Raw genomic sequence first — 18,088 nt, 5'->3', positions numbered from 1 at the left:
TAAGTATGGGAATTAATATATGATCTTACATATACCAAAATGTTTGACTTATTGAGATTGCACACCACATAATCCTTTGTTATTCTTAAAACAAGCCTGTATAATTTTCCGGGACAGAAGTATGTCATGGTGTGCTAAGGCTGGTAAGTATATTTTGGAATGATGGTAAAATGTATCCAACTTTTATAGCTGATCAAATTTTCTGTTTTTTCTTTTGAGCCACAATTAAATCAATAAATGTTTATTTTCTAAAATATTTTCAATTTTTCCTAAGTTTGCCTATATATGGGCATATAATTCATTTTATTATCTTATACATTTTAAAACACCTACTCTATGGTTTGCAAATATTTTATCTCATTCTGTAGGTGGTCTTTTCACTGGTGATTGTTTCCACTGTTGTACAGAAGCTTTTTAGCTTTTTAGTTTGACGCAATCCCATTTGTCTATTTTTTTAATTTTTTAATTTTTTATTTTTTGCTGGTGCTTTTGGTGTCATATTCAAAAAATATTTGCCAAGACCAATGTCAAGAAGTTTTACCTATGTTTTCTTTTAGTAGGCTTATAATTTCTGGTCTTATATTTAAGTTTTTAATCCATTTTGAGTTGATTTTTGTATATGGGGTGAGATAAAGATCTAATTTCATTCTTCTGCTTGTGGATACCCAGTTAACCAACACCATTTAATTGAAGAGACTCTCTTTTTTCCATTGTGTGTTCTTGGCACTTTTGTAAAGAGATCAGGTAACTGTCAACTCATGGATTTATTTCTGGGCTCTTTACTCTGTTTCTTTGATGTATAAGTCTGTTTTGACGCCAGTCTCTGCTGTTTTGATTACTATAGCTTTGTAGTATATTTTGAGAACAGCAAGTGCAATGCCTCCAGCTTAGTCACTTTTGTTCAATATTGCTTTGGCTATTCAGGGTCCTTTGTGGTTTCGTACAAATTTTAGGATTTTTTCCACTTCTGGGAAAAATGTAATTGGAATTTTTATAGGGATTGCATTGCATTGAATCTGTAGATCACTTTGGGTAGTATGGACATTTTAACAATATTAATTACTCCACTCCAGGAACACAAAATATCCTTCCATTTATTTGTTTCTTCTTCAATTCCTTTCATCAATGTTTTATGGTTTTCAGTATACACATCTTTTACCTTCTTGGTTAAATTTATGGATAAGTATTTTATATTTTTGTAGCTATTTTAAATGGGATAATTTTCTTGATTTGTTTTTTGGAGAGTTTGTTGTTATTGCATATAAACACTACTGATATTTGTACATTACTTTTGTATCTCAAAACTTCATTGAATTCATTTATTATTTCCAACAATTTTATATATATATATATAATCATTTTGTCTGTAAACAGAAACAATTTAACTCCCTTATCTGTGAGTTGGATGTTTTTTATTGTTTCTCTTTCCTAATCACTTTGGCTAGGATTTCCATTATTATGTTGAATAGAAACGGCAAGATTGGGCATGCTTGTACTGTGCCTGATCTTAGAGGAAAAGCTTTAACTTTTCACCATTGCATATTATGTTATGTGGGCTTGTGATACACGACCTTTATGGTGTTGAGGTACATTGCTTCTATAACTAATTTGTTGGGAGTTTTTATCATAAAAAATGTTGAATTTTGTCAAATGCATTTCTACATCTATTGAGATGATCATATGGTTTTTGTTCTTCATTCTGTTAATGGGGTGTATCACATTTATTGATTTGCATATGGTGATCCATTCTTGAATCCCACCTGATCATAGTGAACCATCCTTTTAATGTGCCATTGAATTCAGTTTGCTACATCTGGTAGGGGTTAATATCCAAAATTTATAAGGAACTTAAACAAATCAATAGCAAGGAAAATAAATAACAGAATTAAAAATGGACAAAAGACTTAGATATTTCTTAAAAGAAGACATACAAATGGCCAATGCAGATATGAAAAAATTCTCAACATCACTAACCATCAGGGAAATGTAAATTAAAACCACAATGAGATATCACCTCATACGTATTAGAGTGTATTTTATCAAAAAGCAAAAGATAATAAGTGTTGGTGGAGACGTGGAGAAAAGAAAACACTTGTTCACTATTGGTGGGAATGTAAATGGGTACAGTCGTTATAAAAAACAGCATGGAGATTCCCCAGAAAATTAAAAATATGATCCAGCAACCTCATTGCTGGGTATATATCCAAAAGAAGTGAAACCAGTGTTTTGATGCGTTATCTGCATTCCCATGTTCATTGCAGCACATTCACAGTAACAAAGATATGGAATCATGTGTGGTGGTTTTCTCAAATGCTGCTTGCCTTAGCAATGTGTTGGGCATATGAGCCAATACACTATGCCCTGCGTGACTGGGAATGCAGCGGTCTCAGGAAGCTTATCTCATGCACTAACCCTGTGCTCTTCGGACGGCAGGATTTTTATTCAGTGATGCAGTTCAGTCTCCATTCCAGTAGGTGGCGCTTAAGAGTAACATTTGGTAGCCCTTTGATAAGTGGAGGCAACCCATCCTGATGGGGGCAGGCAGGGAGAGTTGTGTTGGGATGTACTGAGGTCTTGGGGGAAGAAGTTGGGGGGTTACATCTGTCTCTAGTCCTGGGCAGGGAGGAATGTGATTTGCTTCCCTGTTGTGCCCCTGTCACAGAGCTCATGACCTTCAGTTCATATAGACAGTGTCCTTTGACTTCTGGCCACAGTGTTACGGAGGTCAGAGAAAATATTCTTCTGGCAGAAGAATATTTTGAAATGACCCCAGGACTGAAATGACCCCAGGACAATGCTTCTTCTTCCAGTCCAGACCAGGCTTCATGGCTTGTCTGCCTTCTGTTGCTGGGTTGCTGCTCCTCTATGTACGGAGGGGGAGATTGGGCCCTGCCCATCATGCATACCAGTGGGGTACAAGCTCACTTTCAACGGGGGTGCAGTTTCTATGAATAGCACTGGAAAGGCTGTCTTCAAGTGCATTTGTGACAGTCTGCAGTGGAGAAAGCCTCTGCTGCATCTGGAACAGTGGACAAGGGGAATGGGAGATGACACCCCCCCACCCACCCCCCTCCACACACACACATCTATTCCTGGTCATTGGTGCTGCCTCCTTCAGAGATCCGCACTGGACCCATGTTTCCTTTGTCACAAGGGGTGCTTTTGTGGGCTATGTTCCCCACTCCCTTAAGGGTGGCCTGTGTGGAAGGTTACATCTCCAGGGATTCTGCAATTCCTCATGGTTCCACCAGTCCCCCGTGGTTGCCAAGTCAGAGCAGGTTCTTGGGTACATTTGCAGGGAATCTGGCGATGCAGTGACACAAGGGATGAGGTTCCCTGAGCAGGACAGTGGCCCACAATAGGGGCACAACCAGTATGGTTTCTGCCATCTCAGTTTGGACCTGAGAGGAATGCAAGCACATCTGTATAAGCAGGCCACCTGGGGCTCTATTCCCAGGAAGTTCCCAAATTGCCACTGACAGCATTGCAGGGGTTGAGGGCAGAGGTGCTCCCCAATAATTTGTCAGTCAGCAGTTTGTCACAGGAGTGAGTGGAGAAAAGAAACAGCACACTTACTCCCTCTGTGGGACTTCAAAATCCTCGGAGGTCAATCTCTGCCAGACTCTTGCTACCTTCCCTTTCTGTGTCCCAGCTTTTTCCTGTGGGCTCTGCAACAGTCCCGGCTCTCTTCCTTTAGCTTTCTGTTCACATCATGACCATTCACTTGTAACTTTGATCTTTCCGAGAACTGGCATCTGATGTTTCTAGTCAGTCATCTTGAGAAAATAAGATCAGTCTCGCAAAAGAAAAACATCTTACCATTTGTAATAACATGGATGACCAAGGAAGACATTATGCTAAGTGAAATAAGCCAGGCACAGAAAAACTTAATTTTACCGTCAAGAATAATGGTTACTTATATGAAGCAATTTAATGAATTTAAATAACTACTAAACAAATGAGAATGCAATATTCCAAAGTTAGCTAATTTACTTACATTCTCTCCTTCTTGAAAGACGATAAAATTATGCTGAGTTTGAACCGGCAGTTTCATGAACTCATCAGCTTCTTCACTAGATTACTGGATAGCTTGACTCAGTCCATGGTATGTTGTCAATATTATCTTAACAATTCCTCAGAAGTCTGTGCCCCATACTGCCTGGCATAGACCTTTTCCTGGGTCTCTGAGACAGTCCCTTCTTGTTGAAGACAAAGTACTCTGGTTTATAACCAAAGTACTCTGGCTAAGCATGTTAAGGGAAGCATTAGAGTGAAACAAAACTACCTGTGAATGGCAAAGAGAAAATAGCCATGGTTAATGATATAATGAGTTCAACAAAAATATTCCAATTGACATGGAAATTTGGTTGCTTCTGTGGCATGCAACATTAAAAAAAAGTGAAGTTGACCAATAACACTACACTGTTGTCTTATATCAGGCAAAACTATAGCACGATATATCATAGACAGCATGAACATTGACAAATCTCAAATAACTTCATACAATTTGTCAAATATTTATATTAGTAACATTTTATTCATACAAATTTAAACTAGGAAAGGTCAGGCATTTCTTCTGATTTGACAATACTTCCTATGTAACTCATAACATTTCAATAATTTGATATATTATTCTAGCCCCTCTCTTTTAACAAGATGAAAGAGCCTTTGTAATTTTCCAGGAATCCCCCAGGAAATCTCAAAGCTTGAGATCAGGAAGATATTATTTAGGATTTGATTTCTGGAAGACAAAATATCAAAAGTTGTCAGGAGATTTCAACAGTTGATTAAATAAAATCATGGGTTGCTGAAAAGCAATATTTGGCTTCTTATTTAATCAAATGACTATACAAAATTTCAGAAGTAAATATAGGAGGTAATATGACTTTATAAAACCTTATTAGCTTTTACAATTGACAAGACTTTGTTCTCCTAAATAATCAAGGGCATAGTAAAGTCAACATAAAGCAGGGGAAATAATTCTGATAATAAAAGATCTTTAATTTCTAGACAGATTACTCTGAAGGTAAAGAAGAAATCTATTTTTTTCATAACCTCTTATTAAGATCAGACTAATAGTCCAAGTAAATTCTGTTATTTTAACAGAGAGTAAACCAAATTCTAATTTTGGACCATATCATATTTGACACTAAGTCTTTTTTTAATCTTAAAAATAAACCCATATAATCATAGTTATCTTTGACCACAACAAATACAATTCATTTTCCATGAACATTGTGCTACTTTTCCCTTCCACTTTGTTCTATTCCACTTTTCTTTTCCATTCAGATTTTCCTGTTTCATTCTGTAAAAACCAGTGATTTTATTTACAATAAAATTACTTATTCTGTAACAAGACATCCTTCATTCCTTGAATACTTAATTTTAGCATAAGCATAAGGTTTTAAAGTACCAAAAGATCTTTAAGACTATCTTCAAGCTGATATACTAAGAGCATAATTATTGTTGAAATGAAGTTTTACTGGAGTAAGCTCTAAACCAATCAAAACAGCAGTATTTGAAGGGATTTTTATAATCTAATTTGGTAATACTATGTGGAGGCAGGAAACTATTACGTATATATACATAGTACATAAACACACATACAGACACAAATAGAGAGCTTGTAGCTTCAATTATAAAATGTTAGCCATGAGTCAGAAACAAACACAGAAATACAAAATTCAGTGGTTGATATATAAGATCTAGCTCTTGTCCTTGCTCCACTTTTACATTTTTGCCAGGATTGGGTTTCTGTCAGACGGACAAGTTGTGGTTGCTTAGTTGATCTAGATCCTGTTGCTCATTGTAAAGAAAGCCAATCACTGAGATGTGAGTATTGCTAGGGAAGAAGATTTTAACTGGGTGCTGCAGCTGAGGAGAAAAAGAGATCAATCTTAAATCCACCTCCATGACCAACTAAAATCACGGGTTTATATAGCAGGGAAAACATGTAACTACATGCAGGAAAACAGGAATCAGGGAGGACTACAGAAGAGAAACTGGTCAACAGGAAGCAGGTGGTCACTTAGGCATTCATGATGGGTGAGGTGTCTGATGTCTCATTGTCCAGATGCAATGATCTGGTAAGTTTCAGTCCCTTGATACAATCTGGGAGGCCTGATATTTATTTTTCTGAGAAAGAAATTCTGATAAGACAAATTGTCTCATGTTTTAAGACCGGGAGGGTCAATTTCTATGTTTACTCAAAAGCAACCATAAACATCAGTTCTATGGGACAATTAGGTCAGTTTCAGTTACATACCATATGCCCATTAAAGTAACAATTACATCCACTATTTCATCATTTGGGTTGTTGAACTCAAAAAGTTTGAGAGCATTCTGTGGGGAAATATGTATTTTTATACATAAATGGTGGGAAGTAAAACTAATTTCACTTTGATGGTCACTTGCCATATCTATTAAATTGAAATGCACATTTATGTGATGCAGCAAATCTTCCATTTTATTTATACCAATCAACAATTCTCACCTGTAGAAAGGAAGGTGTACAGTGCTGTTTGTTGCAGCACAATTTGTAAAAGAAAAGCAAGAAAAATAGGAATATTCACTAAAGGGGAACTAATTAAATCCATTATGGCTCAAACAATATTCTGCAACCTTTAATAAGAATCAGATATATTTATTTTTAAGGTAAATATGCAAGTGTAAAAGGGGAAAGAAAATGCTTTCATTTGCACACTGTGTGTATGTGTGTGTATGTATGTGTGCACATGCATATCTGTGGATGAGTGACAAAAATCTGTTTGGATGATTACCCAAAACCTTGATAAAAATACTTGCCAGCAGGAAGTGGAACCGTGGATTTAACACTCTACTAAAGGATAAGGCATTTCCTTTTCACTGACATTACTTTTCGCTGTGTTGTTCTTTGCAATTTTATCTTGTGTATGATCTCATTTAATATGTATGCTATTGATATTTCCTTTAGAGTCTTTAAAAAAAAGAAAAAGTGAAATAGTGGTATAGTTACATTATGTAGAGAAATGGAAATAAAAAGGAAAACTAAAATAATCAATATAAATTTTAAATGTTTGATTTACAAAGGCATCAGCAATGGGAAACAGGGCAGGGGAATCTTTATTTTGTTAATCTTTCTATACTAGTTAATAAAAATCCATATGCCTGGTTAGCTAAGTTGTTTTTAATCATTAAGAAAATATCAAACAACATACTGCCTTTGTTTAAAGCAAAACTATCAAACATTGTAGTTTATTTTAAAAACTATACAATGAAGTAATGTTAGAAAGGGGGAAAATCAGAAAAACGTGGGGAAATCATTACTCAATTTAAATAAGTCCACAAAATCCAGACAAAGCAATTATCAACTGATTTTAGAGTTTAATTTTGCTTTGCAAAACTCAATTTAAATACAATGATCTCTTCTCCTAATACCCCATATCGCTATTTGGTGCATAAATGATTGAAAAAAATTAAAACTTTATTGTAAATCAATTGACACATTGTTTTATTACCTATTGAATAAAATATGCATTTAACTGTTTGTTACAAAATCTTAAATCTATACACATTTTATGAAATCTCTGTCCCAAATTTCTTGGTACCAATGGAATTGTTCAACATATTTTATTGCACAATTCTATAAATACATTATGTTAACTATGCCACTTTCTTAATTTGAAAGATATTTTATCCATTGTTCTTTTAAAATTAAATATATTCATTTTTATAGCTGGTCATTTTATTAATGGATATTTTTGTAACTGAATCTGACTGTGTTTACAGTGTTTCTTTTAATGGCATAAGCATAAAGACTTTTTTCTTTCAAGTATTGATTTTTCACTTGCAAATTATTTACTATACTTTTATCAGATTTTCTGTACTCCTTTGTTACCTCAAATTAATTACAAATTCAGTTGTGACAAGGATGACAGTTAGTATTGGGTAGTTCTTGGAGCACAGAACAAATGAACCTCTTGTTTGGTTGTGTTTCATTTTAATATATTTTTTAAAATATTTCAGGAAAATACAGAATTTTTTCTTTAAGAAAAAAATTTTGTGTGTATTTTTAAAACACTAGTAAAGCTAGATTCTGTGGTGCAATCATATATTTGAATTGTTATGGATGTTTCTTTCAATGCCTAGTTATTGTATTCCTTGATATTTCAAGCAAAAAATCTAAGGAATACGATCTTTCTCAAGCCAGCCAAATGTGAAGGATAAAAGAAGAGTGGCTTAAAAAGGAATATACCAGAACTTGTTTTTGCCCTTTCAAACTCAAAGGTTAGAGTGACAGCCCATTATTGGAATGATAGGAATCCTGTGTCTGATGTGCTACCTAGGTGATATCCAGCTTGTAATTTTAAAAAGACAAAAGAACCTACTATTCCTTCATAGATGTAAATTAAAAATGTAAAATTGGCATTGAATGAACTAGACCTTTAATTTTTTCAATCTAAAACTATCTGGAAACTCTTGACTAATAGCCCCAATCAAGCCCACAGAATTACTGAGAAATCATTATTAAGTAAATGGATCCTAACATCTGTTGTTTTTACTGCTGATCTTCTTTTCTCTGCCAGCATATGAAGGAGACACTAGAAACAGGTGATACAAGGTCAGATAAAAAAAGAATTTTTTTCCAATGTCAAATCACTTTTCTCCAAACAAATTTTGTAAAAATAACAACGTAGAGACTGAAAAAATATGATTTAAGACAATTACAACCCACCCCCATTATTCAATTACCTCCCACTGAGTCCCTTCCATGACTCATGGGGATGATCACAATTCAAGGTAAGATTTGGGTGGGGACACAAAGCCAAACCATATTATTCGGTCCCTGGCCCCTCCAAATCTATGCCCTCACATTTCAAAAGCAATCATGCCTTCCCAACAGTCCACCAAAGTCTTAACTCATTTCAGCATCAACTCAAAAGTCCACCATCCCAAGTCTAATCTGAGACAAGGCAGGTCCCTTCTGCCTATGAGCCTGTAGAATCAAAAGCAAATTAGTTACTTTCTAGATACAGTGGGGGTGCAGGCATTTTGGTAAATATACCCATTCCAAATGGGAGAAATTGGCCAAAACAAAGGGTCTACAGGCCCCATGCAAGTCTGAAATCCAGCAGGGCAGTAAAATCTTAAAGCTCTGAAATAATCTCCTTTGATTCCATATCTCACATCCAGGTCATGCTGATGCAACAGGTGGGCTCCCATGGCCTGGGGCAGCCCCACCCCTGTTGCTTTGCAGGGTATAGCCTCCCTCCCAGCTGCTTTCACAGGCCGGCATTGTCTGTGGCTTTTCCAGGTGCACGGTGCAAGCTGTTGGTGGATCTACCATTCTGGGGTCTGGAGGACGATGGCCCTCTTCTCATAGCTCCACTAGACAGTGCCTCAGTGGGGACTCTGTGTGGGGGCTCCAACCCCACATTTCCCTTCCACACTGCCCTAGAAGAGGTGCCCCTGCAGCAAACTTCTGTCTGGACTTCCAGGCACTTCCATACATCCTCTGAAAGCTAGGCAGAGGTTCCCAAACCTCAATTCTTGACTTCTGCGCACCCACATGGTGCTCAACACCACACGGAAGCTTCCAAGGCCTGGGGCTTGGACTCTCTGAAGCCATGGCCTGAGCTGTACTTTGGCCCCTTTTAGCCATGGCTGGAGCTGCTGGGACACAGGGCACCAAGTCCCTAGGCTTCACATAGCAGGGGGTTCCTGGACCTGACCCAAGAAAATATTTTTCCCTCCTAGGCCTCTGGGCCTGTGATGGGAGGGGCTGCTGTGAGTTCTTCATGCCCTGAAGACATTTTCCCCATTGTCTTGGTGATTAACATTCAGCTTCTTGTTACTTATGCAAATTTCTGCAGCAGACTTGAATTTCTTCCCAGAAAATGGGTTTTTCTTTTCTATTGTGTAATCAGGCTGCAAATTTTCCAAACTTTTATGCTCTGTTTCCTCTTAAACACTTTGCTGCTTAGGAATTTCTTCTGCCAGATACCCCAATCATCTCTCTCAAGTTCAAAGTTCCACAGAACTCTAGAGCAGGGGCAAAATGCCACCAGTCTCTTTGCATAGCAAGAGTGACCTTTAGTCCAGTTTCCAACAAGTTCCTCATCTCCATCTAAGACCACCTCAGTCTGGACTTCATTGTCCATATCACTATCAGCATTTTGGTCAAAGCCATTCAACAAGTATCTAGGAAGCTCCAACCTTTCCCATATTTTCCTATTTTCTTCTGAGCCCTCCAAGCTGTTCCAACCTCTGCCTGTTACCCAGTTCTAAAGTTGCTTGCACATTTTCAGGTGTCTTTTCAGCAGCACCCCACTCTATCGGTACCAATTTACTAAATTAGTCTGTTCTCACACTGCTATTAAAGACATACCTGAGACTCATAATTTAAAAAGGAAAGACATTTAATGGACTCACAGTTCCACATGGCTGGGGAGGTCTCACAACCATGGCTGAAGGTGAATGAGGAGCAAAGTCACATCTTACATGGTGGCAGGAAAGAGAGCTTGTGCAGGGGAATTGCCCTTTATAAAACCCTCAGATCTTGTGAAACTTATTCACTATCACAAGAACAGCACGGAAAAAAACCCACCCCTATGATTCAATTATCTCCCACTGGGTTCCTCCCATGACACATGGGGATTTTTACAATTCAAGTGAGGTTTGGGTCTGGGTTGGGACTTAGAACCAAACCATATCAGAGATATATGCAATACAATATGTTGAACAATCCCATTGGTACCAATAAATTTGGAACAGAGATTTCATAAAGTATACACAGGTTTAACTTTTTATAAAAATGATGAGGAGGTGGTAGGAGGGGGCATTTTTTATTAGTAATTTAAGGACATCAAAATAAAATAATTGTCTATGTTAGTCAACCTGTACTCAGCAGCTAGCCTTATTTTGTAGAGACCTGCTTTGGGGACAAATATAAATATCACACTATAGCTGACTATGTTGACAAGACAATGGACAAATCAATTGTGTCATATTTAAACAACAGAGTACATAATGCAGGGCTCTGAATTTGCAGAAAAGAAAATCATAGGGATTTACTGAATTTTGATAAAAGAAACAACCTTTAAAGTGGAATTTAAGCTTTTAAATATTATAAATCTTGCTGTTAGCAGTAACCTCTGTTGCTGATTGCATAGCTAGCTTCCTTCCTTCCTTCCTTCTTTCCCCTTTCTGCCTCTCTCTATCTGTGCTTTTTCTCTCCCTCCCTCTCTTTTTACTTTCATCATCATCCAGTTTTCATGTGAAGAAACATCCCTACATATACCTTGTGATTTGGAAGGGTGTGACATCTGTCCCCACAACACCCATAGATGGCAACAAGGGAAAGTCCTAGCCCATTACAGAATCACATCACTGCCTCCAGGAATTAGTAAAGAAATTGCCACATGACTCAAGCCAAACAATAATATATATTTCTAGGATTTTTTCTGGTGATTATTTTAAGTGAGAAGCACTTTTCCCACTTGCCTCTGAAAAGAGTGCTCTTCTGAGAACAGAGACTATATAGGAGAAAGGAATCTGAGATATAACATCACCTGACAAACATTCTTTCATCTCTTTAAGGTTCTGAAACTGGTGCTTGTTCTTAATTTGTTGTAAGCTAATTTCTCTTCCTCTTAAGATAGTGTAATTTGTTTCCATGAGTTTTCTCCAAATAAAATATGACTAACTCCACAATATCAAAGGACTCTATTGTTTACTTTGCACAAGATTTTTACCACCTTTTTGTTATGAAATATATAAAGTAGGAAATGTGTCTATATAGTGTAAATATGTTGATGTATTAATACTAATTATATTAATATTAAATATAAATGTGTATATATCAACCAGCCAACTTAAAACAACTTAAAATATAGAACATTGTCAGTGCATCAAATTTACCCTGCATGGAGTTTCTAGGTTGCAACTCTGTCCATTCTGGCCCCACAGATAACTAAATGTTCTTTCATTATTAACGGCTATCAGTATCTGGTTCTCCTCTAATTCTTGTACACTGCAGTTTCCACTTCTCAGGACCCATGTAGTTAGAGATGGCCATGTGACTAGTTGTATCCAATAAATTGTGAATAGAAGTGAGGTATATTTCTTTTTCAACAAAGGGATTCACTCTCTAGTATTCAATTCTCCAGCCCTATCATCTCCTTCTGTATTTATATATATATATATAATGTTTTATAAATTATATGTGTGTGTGTGTGTATATATATATATATATATATGTAGGTATGTATGCATGTATGTATGTATGCCACAAGTTCTAAATAGATTGGAAAAAGTAATCATCAGATGAATAACAAATGCTCTGGAACTCTGCCTGGAGATGTATCCAGCTATGTTTGATAGAGAAATAAACTTTTGGTATGTTAATCCTGCCACAATTTTTAAATCCTTTGAAACCTCAGCATATCCTAGCCTATATTAATATTTTTAAAGCTATATAGAAGTATAATTAGCAATATATTGCATATATTTAAAGTGAATAATTTGATAACTTTTGACATATATATATATATACACTCATGAAATAATCACCACAGTTAAGATAGTGAATATATCTGTCATCTCCACCAATTTCCTCCTGGACTTTTGAAATCCATCCTTATCTCCTCCTTCTCCCTGTGCCCCTGCATCACTTCAAGCTACTACTGATTTGCTTTGTGGCATGATAGATTAATATGCATGATAGATTAATATACATGTTCTATAATTTTTTATAAATTGAATTATTACCATAGGTACTCATTTTAGTTTGGTTTTTTACTTTGAGTATGTATAGGTAGTTCGCTCCTTTTTAATCTGTATGGATATAACACTTTGTTTATCCATTCACCTGTTGGTGGACATTGGAATTGTTTCCATATTTAGCTATTAAAAGTAAACCTGATAGGAACATCTGTGTACAATGAGATAGTCAGGTTATGTATTATTCTTCTGTTAGCTTTGGTAGTTGTGTCTTTGAAGGAATTTCTTCATTTCAGGAAATTGTCAAATTTATTGAAGGAAAGTTGTTCACAATATTTCATTTCCTTATTATGTTTTTAAAGTATGTGGGATCTATAAGTGATTATTTTCTCTCTCATTCAGGAATTTGATAAGTTGTTTATTTTTCTTATTTTCCTTGAAGATTTTGGCTGAAGTTTTATTAATATGCCAATAAACAGCTTTTGGTTTTATTAATTTTGTCTATTTTTGAGTTTTCTAGTTCATTTATTTCTGCACCCATCTTTATGATTTTCTTTTTTTCTGTTTAATATGGGGTTAATTTTTTTCTTCTTTCTTTATTCTGACTTTTTAAAGTGAAAGCGTAAGTCATTAATTTGAGACCTTTTTAAAAAATATGCGCATGTAGAGCTATACATTTCTTTCTAAGCATTGTTTTAGCTGCATTCTACTAATGCCATGTGATGTTTTTATTTTCGTTAAGTGCTTTCAAAATATCACTTTCAATTTTTTCTTTGAACCATAGGTCATTTAAATGTGTGTTATTTATGGTTTTAAGGAGATTTTTCTAGATATATTTTTGATACTGATTTTAATTTAATTCTATTGTGGTCAGACAGCATATTTTAGGTGATTTTAATCCTTTTAAATTAATTCAGACATCTTTATGGTAAGTGTATCATATATGTTTATATATATTTAGGGTGCACTTAAAAATGTATTCTGTTTTTAGTGAGTAGTGTGTTGTACAAATGTCAACTAGGTTGTTAGTTGATAGTGTTGCCGAAGTCTCATAAATTCTTATTAGTTTTATAACTACTGGGTCTTACAATCACTGGCACTGGGTGTTTAAGCATATAACCATGATTGTGGATTTGTTTATTGCATGTTTTATTTTTATCAGTGCTTTGCTTCAACAATTTTGAAGCTCTGATATTAGGCACATAAACATTCAGGATTTTTGTCTTCTCTTTATGAATTATTCTTTTGTCATTATAAACTGGCCCTCTTTGTTCTTGTTAATATTATTTCTTCTGAAATTTGTTTTTTCTCTGATAGCAATATAACCAATTCAGTCTTGTTCAGAGTAGTGTTAGCATGATATATACTTTATAATATTTTTACTTTTAAGTTATCTGTGCTTTTATATTTAAAGTGGGCTTCAACTGGGTAGCATAAAGTTGGGTCATGCTATTTATTATCCAATTTGCCAATATTTACCTTTTAATTGGAGCACTCTGATTTTTTCATTTAATGCAATTGAAGATGTTTGTGTTTCCATTGACTGTCTTGTTTGTTTTCTGTTTGTCTAAACTGTTCTTATTGCCTTTTTATTTTTCTCCCTCAGTTTGGTTTGAGTATTCTTCATAATTCCATTTTAACTCCTTTATTGGGATGTTAACTACGCATCTTTATTTTGTTTCTTTAGTGGATGCAATGATTCCATTTATATCAAGCCACTTGAATTGTCCTGCAATCATTGATGCTCTTTTCATTTTTAAAGCCTTTGGTATAATTTTATTTTGTATAGTTTCTATTGCTGTGTCTTAATGTTCATTAATATTTTCTTCTGCAGTTGTCTAGATAGACTTTAATCCCAGTCAGTGTATTTTTCATCTCTAGAAGTTTATTTTTGTGCTCTTTATGTATTTTTCTATGGTCATGCTTTTCTCTACCTTCTTGAGCTTATGGTTGATGTTATGGTTATAACAACTGTGGTTCCATACCCTTGGCTACTAATTCTATCACATGTATCATTTGTAATTTTGTTTCTATTGCTTGATTTTTCATCACATTATGGATTGTATTTCCCTGCACCTTTGTATGGCTCATAGGTTTTGTATTGCATGCCAACCATTGTCACTTTTAACTTGTTGCATTTCAGAGTATTTCATGTTTTTTAAATACACTTATGCATTGTTCTATGATGCAATTTAGTGACCTGGAAGCAGTTTATCCTTTCAAATTTTGCTCCATCTTTGTTAGGGGAATAAAGCAGCTAATAACTTTTCTCTACTACTGAGAAAATATCCTTTTTAGTATTCTACCTAAAATCTCGTGTATTTCAAGATTTTTTTTCTCTTCGTTGCTGAGAAACACAAACTATTCCTGGCCTTGTGTGAACTTCAGTGATTTTTCTGCTTGCTTCTTTCCAGTGTTGGGGAGTTTCTTCCCATTCATGAACTGATCTGTCTGCAGCTGAGGACTCCAGTGGAATCCTCTGAAATTCTCTGGAGCTCTTTCTCTATGCAGTTATTTTCTTTCTGTGCAACTCTCTCTTCTCTGGGACTCTCATCCACAAATTCTTGCCATCTTAGCCTCTCTGATTCTTAGATCTTTCTCCTGAATTTCCGATAATTGTAGGGTTCCCCATCTGTTTTCCCTTCCTGAACTGCAGCCTGGTTACTTACTCTCTAGAGGCAGTAAACCAGGCCAATCATAGGGCTCGCTTAATTTGCTTTCTGTTTCTCAGAGATCACTGTCATGCTCTGAGAAAGTTGTCCAATTTCTGAAAACTTTTGGTGCATATATTTTGCTTATTTCTTTAGATGTTAAGGTAGAATTATTATTTGGTTCCTATTACTCCATCATGGCTATATATGGTATACCCTACTTTTTGCATTATTATTTCTCTGCTTTTTAGTTTTCCCACATATCTAGATATTCTTAAATAATGTATCATTTTGTGAACTTTATATAAATCAAATCATATTTCACATTCTGTAGTTTGCTTGTTTTCCCCAATGTTGTGTATTCGATATTCATCCAAGTTGATGGATGTAATCCCATTTTTTTTGAATATGCACAATTGATTTATCCATTCTTCTATTAACGGATGTACAGTTTTTTTTGTTTTGTTTTGTTTTTAGAGACAGGATCTCACTGTCACCCAGGCTGGAGTGCAGTGGCATGATCATAGCTCAGTGCAAACTCAAACTCTTGGGCTCAGGGTAATCCTCCTGCCTTGGCATCCCAAAGTGCTGTGATTACAGGCATGAGCCACCACATCCAGCTGACATAGGGTTTTTACCAGTTTTTAGCTGTAACAAATATTGCTATGAACAAATTTGTTCATATTGCACAAATAGTGCATTTGTGCAATATTTTATCCAGAGCGATGCTTCATACATTTTAATATGAATACAATTTACCTGGGTATCTTGTTACAATGCATACTCTAAGGGAAATCTTGGGTAGGGCCTGATATTCTGCATTTCTAGTATCTTTCATTGCTTCTGGTCCTTTGACCACTCTGAGTAGAAAATAGTAGGATTGCCAAAATATGTCTCATGAGCCAAATCCTGCCTGCTGCCTGAGTACAGCCCATAAGCCAAGAATCATTTTAATATATTTTAAATGACTGAAAAAAGAAGACTATTTTGTGATACATGAAAACTACATAAAAGTTACATTTCAGTGTCTATAAAATTTTATTGGAATGACACCATGCTCATTTGTTTATGTATGCTTTATGGCTGCTTTCATGCTACAATGGTAGAGTCATGTAGTTATGATAGAGACTCCATGGCTTCCAAAGGCTAAAATATTTACTACCTGACCCTTTAGAAAAACAAAAATGTCAACTCGTAGAGCATATTGATGAAACTACCAGTACTTGTTTTGGCATTTGCACATGTTCAGCTTTCTTATGTTTTGCCAAAACGTTTCAGAAGTGGTTGTACCAATTTATACTTTTAAGTAGCTGTGGGTAAAACTACCTATTGCTCTTCATATTGTCCAACACATTTTTAATTGACTTTCAAAGGGCATAACATCGCATTTTTTGTGATTTTAATTTTTGTTTCCCTGATAACTCGTGATTTTTTTTAATTGTTGTGGGTCACATGTATTCTCTCTTCTATAAAAGTTCTGTTTATATGTTTTGCCTGTATTTCTTTTGAGATTTTTTTCATCCTTTGAGATTCTTTATATTCATTATAGTGATTTTCTGTGAGTCATACATATTGCAAAGATTACCACCCAGGCTGTGTTGTTCTTTTACTTAATAAAATGTCTTAATTGTATTGAGCTGCATTTACTAATCTTTTCCTTTAGAGAATGCTTTTCATGTCTTAAAAGGTTTCCTTTAATCTGATCTATTAAATGTATTCAACTATAATATATTGCCTTTAAAGAGTCTTATAGTTTCACTTTTGGAAATTAAATGTTTAACACAGATAGAATTACTTTTGAACATGGTTGTATTCTTCCATACGAGTCATCGAATATTCCATCATCCATATTTCTTCAAATATATGCAATGCCCACGCTAGCATAAATCAACTTTCCATATAAGCATGTGTCTGTTTATGAGCTCTTTACTTGCCTCCATGGTACCAAATCCACATATCTGTTATGTAAGCTCTGAAGTAGTTTTAATTTATGATATATCCTCACACATTTTTGGTGAGGGTGAATAGTCTCTTGGCTATTCTTGGACCTTTTAATTCTACATACATTTTAGAGGCAGCTTGTCAATTTCAATGAAAAATCCTGTGATAATTATGCTGAAATAAAATTAAGTATAAAGAACAATTCATGGGTAAGTAACATCTTTCTGCTATTAAGTTTTTTTAAATTATTTTTATTTTATTATTATTAGACTTTAAGTTTTAGGGTACATGTGCACAATGTGCAGGTTAGTTACATATGTATACATGTGCCATGCTGGTGTGCTGCACCCATTAACTCGTCATTTAGCATTAGGTATATCTCCTAAATTATTATAACATATGCCACTATTTATTTAGGTCTTTTAAAATGTCATTTCTTGTAATTCACTATGGGATTGCTCATCTTTTGTTAGAAGCATTTCTAGGATCTTTATGTTTTGTTGCTATTGTAAATAGTACATTTCACTTCAATTTATCACATTTCAAATTTTTAGCTGAATAGTTGAAAGACTAAAACAATAGCCACCTCTATATCATCCACATAGATTCAAACATCATTCATATTTTGCTCACATTTGCTCTAGAGAAAATGGGAAATGAATATAAAATGTAATTTTAATATGGACTCATATATATGCATGTGTGTACACACACACACAGACACACACACTAATACACACATTTTGGGCTATCTCATTTGAAAATAAGCTCCAGACTTAATGACACCTGACCATAGA

The 18,088-nt window shown here is 35.1% G+C and overlaps 1 long non-coding RNA gene across 1 annotated transcript; it reads right to left on the bottom strand.

Annotated features, from left to right (window-relative positions):
• Window positions 1-493: 493 nt before the first annotated feature.
• Window positions 494-10,481, bottom strand: LOC129529691 (uncharacterized). Its single transcript, XR_008675242.1, has 4 exons — window positions 10,411-10,481; window positions 3,998-4,285; window positions 3,577-3,776; window positions 494-3,019 (listed from the first exon to the last, which is right to left on the bottom strand). It is a non-coding gene; the product is annotated as an uncharacterized lncRNA (long non-coding RNA).
• Between the last annotated feature and the right edge of the window lie 7,607 nt (window positions 10,482-18,088).

The sequence above is a fragment of the Gorilla gorilla genome, chromosome X (assembly GCF_029281585.2).
Source record: "Gorilla gorilla gorilla isolate KB3781 chromosome X, NHGRI_mGorGor1-v2.1_pri, whole genome shotgun sequence".
Classification (NCBI taxonomy): domain Eukaryota; kingdom Metazoa; phylum Chordata; class Mammalia; order Primates; family Hominidae; genus Gorilla; species Gorilla gorilla.
The sequence above is the reverse complement of the archived record's forward strand: the minus strand, read 5'-3'. Positions and strand labels throughout refer to the sequence as shown.